This window comes from Phyllostomus hastatus, unplaced genomic scaffold (assembly GCF_019186645.2).
Source record: "Phyllostomus hastatus isolate PE091 unplaced genomic scaffold, TTU_PhHast_1.1 phas_contig_40, whole genome shotgun sequence".
Lineage (NCBI taxonomy): Eukaryota > Metazoa > Chordata > Mammalia > Chiroptera > Phyllostomidae > Phyllostomus > Phyllostomus hastatus.
In genome coordinates this window covers 17,910,507-17,923,097 of record NW_025333872.1, presented here as the reverse complement: position 1 = coordinate 17,923,097, position 12,591 = coordinate 17,910,507, and positions in this window count along the sequence as shown.

Genomic DNA, 12,591 nt, shown 5'->3' with positions numbered 1-12,591 from the left:
GTTGTGCTTTTGTTTCCTCATCAATGGTAAAACTCTGAGACACAGTCCTTTTGGGTGCAGCAGATCAGGCATGATTAATGGGCTTGGTGAGAGTCATTTAAAAAACATATAAATCAAGTCATTTTGTTAAAAAAATATAAATCCATCATTTACAAGAATCAATATGTGGTTGCCTTTGCAACTTACCTGTTGAAATGACACAGTCCAGTTACCCGATATTTCCCAGTTCCACTCCCTACCTGTTAAGAAGCAGAGTTGAATCTTGCCTGGCTCAGTGAAACTTAGAGAAATTAGGAGGGTTAGTTGTGGCTGTTGTATGGCAGTTTGGATTCAGAACTGGAGGATAACAAGCAAGTATGAACTGTTCTGTATCTGGCATTGAATAGTCCCTAACTTTAGAAGGGCAACATTATTTTGGCCAGACTATTGAGAAGTGCAAAGGAGAAAAACCCTACGAAGTTCCTAATAAAATTCAACAAATTAACAACACAGAACTAAGCAGTAACTTTGAATATGATAATGAAATGTATGTGTCAAATGAAATGTCAGCATTCCTTCCTTCAGTTGGAATGAACCCTCACATGCTGGATGGGGTTATTATCCATGTAGAAGCAGAATAAGCTGGTTCCAGATCAGTCAAAAAAAAAAAAAAAGGAAAAAATGCTGACCAGTCAGATTAACTCAAGGAGAGGCAATTGCTATCATCTAGGAGAAACTTCAAGATAGGTCACTGCTACCACACACACAAAAGCATGGAGTGGCCCTAATATGGTTATGCTTAGAAAAGTATTGCTCGGAAAAATGTCAAAATGCAAAAAACATGGTTACCTAGTATAGTAAGGATGTGAATGACTTACACATTTTCACAATATCTTCTCTTTTTTTCAATTTTGTAAGAAATTTTCGAAGATTCTGTTCAAGCAGAGATCTGTGTTGCACTGCATCTATTGGTGGGAGGGGGAGGCCTGGTTGTCCCATCACAGTCCAGGTCCTTGAGATTAGGTGATAAAGGGAAGAGCTGCTACCCCATCTTCTCTCATTCTTTACAGATATTTTCTTCCTTTAACCAAATCTAAATGTTTCCTTTGCTCCTCCTTTCCCTTTTAGTCCTTTTCTTCCTGTTTGGGGCTTTTGTATCATTATCATCAAATTTTTATTTATTTTTTTAAGAATCATAATTTATGTCTCTTGTCTTGAGAACCAAATAGTTACTTTAAAATATATCAAATTTTTTTACAGGATCTCTTCCTTAATCAGTGTCTTTGTGACCAGTCACATGACATCTAGGAAAAATATATAGGGATAGTTCTTTCCTTTGTGTTTAAAATTTATTGAAAAGCAGTGTGTTTTTATGGCACTTGGTTTGACATCATTTGTTAGTTGATCAGATTCTATGAACTGGAACAAAATCAGGTTTCCTGTGCTGCACATAAAGAGCCGTGAGCAGCAGTGAGCCATTGGCACAGACTGTGAGGACGAGCAATGCAGTTTCAGTTGGGTTTCTGCATCATCTGCAGTCGTGTTCTATTTCTTAAACTCTCAGGTTTAAGTGTCCTCTACTCTATATCTTAGAGCCTTCCTCCCTCCTCTTCTAGCTTATGCTCTTCTTGATTCATTTTATTTCACAGCATCTTATCTATTTGCTCATGGATTTCCTTAAGGGTCTCCATTTTCTGTAGCTAACTTTGCATTCATTTTTTAAAGTTTTGGTCAATGTTAAGAGAAGAGTGTCATTTGCCAAGTTCTTTGTCTGTTTTCATTTCATCCCGAGATGACTGCTCATCATTCATCCTGGGTTGTCAACAACCTCTATCTTCCATTCTTGTTACTACAGTTTTTATTTGTGAGACATTCTTCATTTTCAGTTTTCTCACACCAGTGGTCTCCTGGTTGGCTGAGTGTATTTCATCTCCATCAATTTTCCTTCTCATTAGACATGTCCTTAGATTCAGAATCAGTAGCAAGCCCTGTCATCAATAAAGTGCAATATTCAGACTTTATGTTCATTCATTTTTTAAGCCAGAAGTTGGACGTCTCAAACTTGTATTTACTGATTTAATTTTCTTTGCTCACTGAACTCAGTATGTGCTCAGTCTAGCTGTCCACTTCCTGTTCTCTGTTTGTAAGTCTAACGTGTTTTCAAGCATAAGGAGTTTGTATTTGATTTTTTCTTCATTTAGTTGGCTTCACTAGGGAAACTTTCTACCTTTGAAAATTTTACCAACTTCCTTATAAGAGTAGATGAGCAGAAATAATAAACAGTAATATAATATACTAAAATATAATATAATACTATTTCTATTATTACCTAGTTAGAATACATTTAAAAGATCTTTAAAATATTCTAGCTTTATAAAAACACCATTTATGTCATTAAAAATAATTCAGTTTCCCATTTGTACCTGTAATTAATATCAAATGTATTTAGTCACTGCCATGTGACCATTTAAGGTTTTTACTCCTTTTACTTTAAATTCCCAACATTTGTTTATTACATAAAGTATGAATGAGATTCTTTAGAAATAACTTGGGGGTTAATCTATTATTTCTTTATACTCTATGCCAGTGGTTCTCAAACTTCAGTGTTTATCAGAATCATCTGGAGGGGCTTGTTCCACACAGACTTCCCCCCTTTCCCCCCACCCCCAGTTTCTGCTCCAGTAGGTCAGGATGAGGCAGAAGAATTTGTATTTTTAATGGACTCCCAGGTGATGCTGATGTTTAAGAATCACAATGAACTCTGATAGTGTAAAGATTTTGTAAAAAAAACTGGTATTTTATTTCACTTAACTTTAAATTTTTATCAATGTTCTCCATTTTTAGGTTATGAAGTCTGAAGTTTTATATGTAAAGCTGTGTATAAAAGCTCATTACAATACACACACACACACACACACGCAAAGATATGTTTCTGACCTTCCTTTCATACCCCAATTCCTTTTTTCAGAAGCTACTCTAAGGACCCATTACACAAATCAGGTCAGGCTGATGTTGATTAATCAGGGCAGTCAATGGAAAGAACTACACTATGGAAGGTTCTAAGCCTTGGTGGATCTTTGTAGCTGTTGCTCTGAGTGTATAGGAGTATCTTTGTTTGTAAGTATGCAACAGCTAGACCTTCCTTAATACTCAGTTTCTGGGTGCCTTCCTAGATTACTAGGAAGGAAGAAAACTTGATATCTCTGATCTCATTTAGTTAAAATGACCAGTATCTTCAAACATGTCATTATCCTCTTTAAGGCATTTTCATTCTAATGCCAACTTTTGTATTTATCCTCTGTTGGATTCTTTTAATTCCATAGTGGGAAGCTATTCTCACTTCCTTATGCTACTGGTTCAATTTTCTGGTATCCTTCTGGTTTGTTTTATAGTTTTAAATGGGTTTCACATAGCACTCTTCTACAGGCTCAGCTGTGGCCACTGAGAATTATGGGGATTGAGAAAATGTGTCAGGGTTTAAACACTATCCAAAGCCTCTAGCAGACTTACAGGTAGGATCCTTAATTCTCAGGTTTTGATTCCCAGCCACTCTGGCATCTAGCTTTTTCTCCATTAAATCCACAATATGTGGCTTGAAAGAGAAAAAGATCTTGTCTGGACCCACCTTCTAGATTAGTATGAAAGCTTGATTCTAAGACATGCATGCAGATGGTGTCTCCCTGAAGAAGACTTGGATATCTGAGGTACTCTTTATACTGTTCTACAAGTTTGTTTTCATCTAGGAAACCTTAAGGAAACAGCTTGTGTTCCATTTCTTCGGGACTCCAACCTGCCTGGTATACTTTAGTGTCCTTAGAATGTATTGATTCTTTAAATTCATGTATTCCTCCATGTTCTCGTGGTCCTCTTGAAAAAGTCCTTTTATCCCAGGTTTTTTTCTGAAAGACAAAGTTCTTTTTGATGTATCCACTCTCAAATTAATATGACTTCCTTTACTTAAGTATCAGTATGAATCTTAAAAAAGAGCTTGTAAAATTATTTTTATATAATTGTTTTAAGTGTTTTTTAAAAGCTCTGTGAGTCTTTTTTATTTTTCCTATTATAAGCTGATTGGTTCTATTTGCGACTTTTCAAGCTCTTCCTGTTGAAGACCATAGCAGAATAGCATATTACACAGATCATGTACCTCATGGTAATTATGAAAATCAGAGCCAGGTTATTAGCGCAAGTTGAAAAAAGAATGCATAGTTAACAAATATGTTTGCATCAGAGAGAGCTACTAATAAATTACACAACTGCCTTTACTTCCAAAGTTCAAAATTAATTAGGAACTAAGACGTAGTGTCCAGCAAATGCCTATCAATATATCAGCTTACTAAAGATAAGGTATAATAGGCATTATGTCTAGGATCTGGGGCCACATGGGTTTTTCTAACATTTTGTTCTAAATTTAAATTACTATCCATAACCCGAGTTGGATGACTACGGTCCTATTCCCCACCCACTCCAGCTTTAGGGACAGTGTGTCCCTACAAACTTGCAGCTTGATAGAGTAGGAAATGTGTGTTTCTTGAGAAAAAGACATTATGGAAGAGAAAAAGGCCCCAGAAGGAGAAAAATAGACTATGCTGATTTCCTTCTTCTGAGGTCACGTGTCAAGATAAGCTGCTGCTGGTTCTCTATCTGAGCAGGGAGATTACTCCTGTCGTCTCTAAATTTCCTGATACATACAGCTGTCCAAGAGGCAGTGATTATGGAAAATGTATATCATAGAGGTCAGACATAAATTATAAAATAGGCCAAGTTTCTTAAGAGAAATGATGCTTTTTTTCTTTTTAGCTTCCCACAGCTTCAGTACTGTAAGATAGATGGGGATAATGCTCTGTGAGATACACATATGATTAATGACCCATAAAAAGTACTGAAGTTTGTTTTCTAAAAGCAGAGGTGCTAAAGTAAAGAGAAAAATGAAAACAGCTGCCTAAAGGAACAGGATTTGGGTAACAGTACTTTCAGAAATCCACAAAGTAGATGGGGTCCTTTCCTGAATTCTTTAGAATTAGCTTGGATATAGTAAAACTAAAGATGTCAGACATGTATAAGGATTAGGCAACCTTGCAACCAATGTCCTCAACTGATTTCAATTGAACTCAGGACAAATTTCATGGTTTTGAGGTTTCATCTATAACCATTATCCATAAGGCAATGAAATACTCTCATGGGAACAATGTCAGCTGACAATCTGTAATAGTTTAGGTTTGTGTATTCTGCTGGCATAGAATTAGGCAGAATAAAGATATCCATAAGGCATGCTCACTTTGAGGGCATTTTAGCCTTCAAGTTCAGCAGATGGACCACAGAGATCTGCCAAGAGAAAGAAGCTGACAAGCCTGGGAGTATTGCTATTACCTATGAGGACAAATTTCAAAGGAGGACTTTTTGTCTACTTATTTCCAATAAATCTAATGAGCATACATCTATATTTAGTGCCCTTTGGGTATTCAGGCAATATGTTTGGTCACATCTAACCTTAATGAAGAAAGCTGAGTGTAATGATTGCTTATTTTAAATTATATACTAATTTGATTTGAATTAAAATTAATAAAACTTCCACCTAGCATGGGCAGGTTACCATGCCATGTGTGAGCTGCCCTGCCACCCTCACATGTCCTGTCTGGGTGGCTTGCACCAGAGGCCATGTGAGAAAAAGAATTTTTAAGCTGGCTGTTAAACACAGTTATTATTAAAAATTAAATTGTATAAACTAACAACTAAATAAACTACCTTATAAACAAAGATAAAAATTTAATGAAACTTCAAACATTTGCAATTAATACAATTCAGCAATTTCAAATCATTCACTAACATTTATTGAAAACTAGTAGGTACTGTGCATCATAAGAGGAACACAAGTTATAAAACTGAAGATGACATCATCTCTTCAGCCCTTTGGGGATACAGGCCTGCAAACAAATAATTAATATATGTATTTGTGTAAAGTGTGGTATGTAATACTGTGCATTAGGAACACAAAAGCACATTCATTTCATATTACAAGAAATCAGCTCAAGAGTAATTAGCACAGGTTTCACAGAAATATAGAGAAAACAGTTTTTTTATAATATGATTCAACATTCAAATAAGGTCTCCAATGCATCATGTAGGATAATTTTCAGATGATAAATTTTTCATAATGTTATTAAACATAGCTCATTGAGTGGACAAAAATTGCTGCTTAGAGATACTTTGTTTCAGAGAAGAAAATTCTGATGAGTAAAGGTTTTGTTTTTATATTTTTGTTGTTGCTGTTTTTAATGATGGAGGGAGATAGCAGAATGTGAAGGAAACTCACAAGAACTTTCTCCAGGACTTTAATGACATGGATTTTCAAGATCAGTTAAAAGTTGGATTTGGGAATGAAACCAATAGGTTCTATGCTTTCATTCTTTATGTTTAAGCATTTCATAATTACATGATTAGATTAGGCCAAAAATGTGAGGCATTTTCAGTGCTGTGGAGACTGAAAAGACACACAGTGAAAAGACAGAATGCTCGGGTTTCTTTGTCCTGGAGGACTGTTTTATAGGCCAAGTTGCACAAATGATTGCTATTCACTAGATGGCAGAATACTAAAAGAATACTCTGGCAGAGTACAGCTGGTTCAGAAATGTGCTGGATAATTTGACTTAAGGGCCTTCATATTGCTGCAAAATTCAGTGATTTATTATTAAGTGGCATTAAATAGAAATGAAGTTGTGAAATAGTCCCTGTCACACATGAAGGTATGTTGGGGCCCGCCCTGCCTGGTCACAGGAAGCTGTAACCCCCAATGACTTAGGCTGAGTGAGAGTCCTCCGGACCAGGAGCCACTAAAGAGACAAAACTTATTTCCCTGGCATGAACGCTGCCTGTTCTGTGCCTGGCCTCCAATGCTTGATCAGTTAGCCAATGATGGGTAAGATTTCCCACGGAGGGAATTGCCTAAGACAGGCATGATCCTGTGGAGGCCTCAGGGAGGAGACTCAGGGCTGTGGAAATGAAGGAGTGATTGACATCGACCCTTGCCCCCTCGGCTTTGTCAAAGCCTGAGTCCTTGTTCTTAGTTGTGAGAAATCCAAGTCTCCCGGCTGCCTTTGTCTCCTCTGCCCAACTCAGGCCTGTGGAAAGAACAGGGACAGTGCAGTCCAGACCAGAGTCAGCTGACCCCCCGGGTAATCAGGCCTGGGATATAGAATATGCAAGATCCTGTGAGATCTGCTCGCTGGAGGATGCTATTGAATTAGAATATGAAGGCACAGGTAGGAAGCGAGACTAGCCTTTTAGGTCTTGTAGTTTTTTTAAGTGATAAAACACGAATTCTCAGCCCAGAATTCCAGCAGGAGTTCTGTCAGTCCCTTTGAAAATTACCTACTTGTTTGATCTTCCCTGCCAGACTAGAATCCACAAACTGTATCTGTATTCTCAATAAAAGCCTGCTTGGGTGGGAAAATGGGGCACACTCCACTAGAGAAGGTGGCCATTTTGTCCCTATTTCCCCACAGTACTCAGTTGTCCCTGTGTATGTTTTTCTCGTGTTTTGACGAGCATCCGCAGCAGGGATGGATACTGCTGGCCAGTATCCTCCACAAAGGTAGTTTCTAGAAATAAGTAATAATATCTTACATTTGTAAGGGTCTTTTTATCGCCCTAGTTTTCTCTGGCAGGTCCCCAGATCTTTGCCTTTTTCTGTGTTTCCTAGGATGATTATTTTCATTATAATCTCCCTTGCTTCCTAATTTATAAACCTAGGAGATATTCTTGAATCTTTCTGTGCCTCCACCACCTTTAATGTGATATTAAATGTTGTGAACAAAGGTCTGTTGATTACTTTACCAGCTGGCCTTTCCTGATGTGGACTCCCTGCTCAATAATCCCTCCTAATGCATGCAAGACCCTGCTCTAACTATGCCATCCTCGTTTCTTATATGGGTTGTTGTAGTTGTCTCCTGCCTGTCCTTCCTGTTCATTTAAAAAATATAGGGATTATTTTTTATTTATCAAGTTATTTAAAGTATTGTAGGGATTACTTTTTATTTACCAGATGGGCAAAAAAATTTTAAGACAAAATTTGATGAAAACTTGCCATTGTCAGGAATGCGGGGTAACGAGTACCCTTCTCCCCTGACCGTAGGCTATTGAACATCTCTATTTATGACAGAAAATAGTGCAATATTCTTAATATTAAAACTATTTCCTTTGAACAATTCCTCTGCTATTAATTTTGTTGCAGCATTATTTGTAAGAATGAAACCTATAATGAGTCTTAATATTAATCAATATAGAAATGTTTAGTTTGAAATGTTTACATAATTAAATACTGTGTAGTTCTTAAGACTAAATGTGGATCAGAATGTGTTTATAAGGAACTATTTTCAAGGTACATCACTAACTGAATGAACAAGGTGCAGAGTAAAATGTGGAGTATGAGTCATTTGTGTTAGAATATTTATTTCTTGTTTTTTTTTCACACATCCATAAAAACATGTATAACTACAGGAGGTTAGTTACCTCCTGTAACAGTGGTTAATGGCGTAGATCATGGAGCCATCCATGATCTTGCTGGGTTCAGTTTGACTCCATCACTTACTAGTTCCATGACCCTGGACAAGGTGGTTAGTTTTTTTTTAGCCTCAAGTTCCTCTTTGTTAAGGAAAAATAATAATAGTAACTACTTTATAGGTGTGTTGTGAGTTTTAAATGGATTAAAAAATGCAACTTACTTTGAATAGAGTCTGGCATATAGTAAGATCTATATTCATGTTTACTATGAATTTATACATCAGTCAAATTTTTTCTGGAAATGATATGTCAGGGACATTTCTAGAAGGTGAGTCTAGGGACTGAAGGATGTCTTTGTTTTTTTATATGCTGCATAAATAATGTTAAAAAAGGAAATATCTTCCAAAAACTTTTCAGTGGTTCTCAATTGCTCTGGGGTAAATTTAAAATTCATTATTATGTCATTAGAGACTTTTGATGGTTATTATCTCCCTGTTTGTCTTTTGTGTCCTTTTCTTATCCCCTGGTACAAGATTTTCAACACTCTTTGAATCTATCATGCTCATTCAGATATTCTTTCCTCTGACAAGATGTCCTTCTTTCCTTAAGACTTCTATGTGGCATGCCATGCTCTCATGTCACCCCTCCAGAAAGCCTTCTTGCACCATTGTACCTCTTCTCCTGCACTGTTACTTAGCACCTGAGCAGTCTCACCCATTTGTTGTGAACACTTAAAGGCAGGAACTATGACTTCTTTAATTTTTATATATTCTTTGTCACAGTGACCAATTATTTGCTTAATAAATATTAAATTAATGAATAAATGAACTGTGAATAAAATTCCATTCCCCCCACCCAGAAATTCCTTCCAAAACAGTCTTTCAGATACTGGAAAGAAAATTCCACAGTGGGCCTTTCAAATTGGCTGGATTGGAAATTGGTTATACAGGTATAGGAAGGCTTAAATAGTAAAAAGGTGATACTGAGGCATCTAAGTTTAATAACTTCAAGAAGTTAGAACAAAAATGGGGAAGAGATAGGTTTTGGAACCTAGGAGTTTGATGGGAGGACTCAATGGGTCTGATTCTTTGGAACTCTGAGGCAAGCTCTATACAATTTGTGTTGGGGTTTTGAAGAAGGGGCATGGTCTGGTGGGTGTCAGTCAGACCCCTGAAGGTTGTGTGGCCTGGTGGACACTTGGACTGCTGGGGTAGAGGTGACAGGTTGGTGCTTGGCTGGTCCTGGAGTATGAGTCAGTTGCTTTAGCACATGGTTTGGCTGGTTCTTATATTAACTACCAAAATCAAGCTGCTGGCTACTGTGGGGCCTTGAGAGGGCTAGCAGGAGCTGGTGCAGGGAGTGTGGAAGGAAGCTGGGGATAGAGCACAGTCTGCAGCTACAGGGGTAATATTGAGAAGAAGTGGAAAACAGGAAGGCAGTTCTTTTTCTCTTCCTCACACTTCCAAATAGCCTCCACCGTAGATTTGGCTTCATTTTGCCTCCACTACAATATTCCTTCATTGGCCAATCTTAACAGGAAGCCAGCTGACAAAGGATTCTGGGAAAAGTAGTTTGCACAGTTTCAGCTCCAACATCACAAAGCAGCATACAGAGGTTGAAACTGTGGCTGAAAGACAATAACTGACTCCAAGCTCTGATGGATTAAAGATTTTCTACCCTTTCTGAAGTAGGATTTGATCCAACACATTCATCATTCCCATTTTACATGTTGCCCAGACGTCAGCTAGCTCACCCTACACTTCTTAGAGTTTTTGTTGCTTGGTTTTCAATTTTTATTTTAAAATATTTTTAGACTTACAGAAAAATTTCAAAAATACTGCATAGATGTATTACTACCAGGAGTGCATAAGTGTTCCTATTTACCCCTCAGTCTTGCCAACATGATGTGTTCTCATAATTTCAAAATTTTATAATGGTATCTCAGGGTTATTTAAATTTATGTTTCTCTAACTACAACTGAGTTTGAATATTTTTACTATGTTGAGGGTTATTCTTATATATTTCTTATAAGTTGTCTCTTTATATCTTTTTTCATTTTTCTATCATATTTTCATACATCCTTCAATTTTTAAGAGTTATTTATCCATTGGGTATTTTAGCCCCTTGTCTTTGGTATATGTTGGAAATATTTTCTACCATTTGTTCAGTTGCTTTTTGACTTTATGTTGTCATTGTCCATGAAAAAATGCTTTTTCTTTTAGAAATTTTATGTAGTCAAATGTCTCAATTTATTAGTTTTTTCTTTTATTGTTTCTGGGTTAGTAGTCAACATAAGAAAACTTTTCCCTCTGTAGTTAAAAATGGAATTTTTCCATGCTGAGTTCTAGTATTTGTAAAGTTTCAGGTTTTACATTTAAATTCCTAACCTATTTGAAGTTTATTCTTATGTGTGGTACAATCTACGGATATAATTTTCTTTTTCCCCAAACTGCTTATAGGTTGCCCCAGTACAATTTATTATCATATCCATCTTTTCTCTAATGTTTTAAGATACCACCATTATCATGTAGTAAACTTCCATGTATAGGGTCTGGCAGAAGTAATGCCTACTGAGTGTGGTTGGTAGGGTAATAATATGGGTGTAATAATTTATAGTTTTAATTTGAACATTTGACCTAAAATGTCATATGGTGTGCTTGAGTGTGATATTGTTATATTACAGAATTACATGCTTATGACTTCATACTAAAAGATTTTGGAATAAAAAGGGGTGTTATTTGTGCTGGACCCCATAAATGGGTCTATTTCTGTGTTTTCTATTTATTTCAATGACTATTTGTCTTTATCATCCAGGACTAAGCTGTTGTAATTATAGACACTCTACATAATATTTTAATATTTGATTGGGATAGTCCATACTCACAGTTTTTCTTTTTCAGTGTTTTCCTGAGTATTTATGAATGCTTATTTTTCCATATAAATTTTAATTTCTAAGTACTTAATCTTTTGTGTTGCTACTATAAAGGTTTCTCTATCATATATATCTATTTGATTAGTATTATGTATTTGAAGGCCATTAATTTAAAAAATTATCCTTATTTGAGGACATTTTTTCATTGGTTGTAGAGAGAGAGAGGAAGGGAGTGGCAGAAACGTCGATTAGTTGCCTCCTGCATGTACCATACATGCCCAAACAAGTGAATGAACCCACACTTTAGGTATGTGCCCTGACTGGGAATTGATTCCACAACCTTTCAGTTACAGGACAATGTTCCAACCAAATGAATCACACCAGCTAGGGCTGAAGACCATTGATTTTTTAATGTCAATTTTATATTCTTCTGTCTTATGGAATTATTTATGCTTCAGTTCATTTTATGATTGATAGATTTTCTAAACATACTATTATATGACCTGTAAATAGTAATAATTTTACTTTTTTTTACCATTCTTAGATCTTTCATTCATTTATTTTTGTCTAATTGGATCAGTTGATACCTCTGGGACAATGCAGAATAGTGGCGGAGGTAATGGACAGACCTGTCTTAGTCCTGGTCTTAGTGAAATGTCTCTGGTGTTTCCCCACTAAAGTAGATACTAGCTATAAGATTAAGATATGTTTATATATATTTTACAATGTAGAAAGTATCCCTCATTTCCTATTTTTGAGTATTTTTTCATAAATGGGTATTGAATTTTATTGAAGGCTTTCTCAGCATCTATGGCACCAATCATTTGATTTTTCCTCTAGATTCATTTATGTGGTGTATGACATTATGGATTTCCTAATATGAAACCACCTGCATTCTTAGAATAAATCTACTTAGTCTTTGTGTATTATCTTCTTAGTCTGCATTGTATTCTGTTTGCTAGTGTTTTACTTAGTGCTTTTGCATGTGGATGCCTGAGAAATATTGGTCTGTAATTTTCTAACTTTTTATTGTCTATCAGGTTTAAGTATCACTGTAATTTTTTTTCAGAAAGGAAATTTGCAATATTCCTTTTTTCTGCAATAATTTATAGAGCACAGGATTTATCTGGTCTTTGATGTTTTGGTAGAATTCATTTCTGAAACCATTTGAGGCTGGTGATTGTTGTGGAGTAGTTCCTGTAGTGGGTTAAATAGTAGCCCCAAGTGATATATTCCAATTC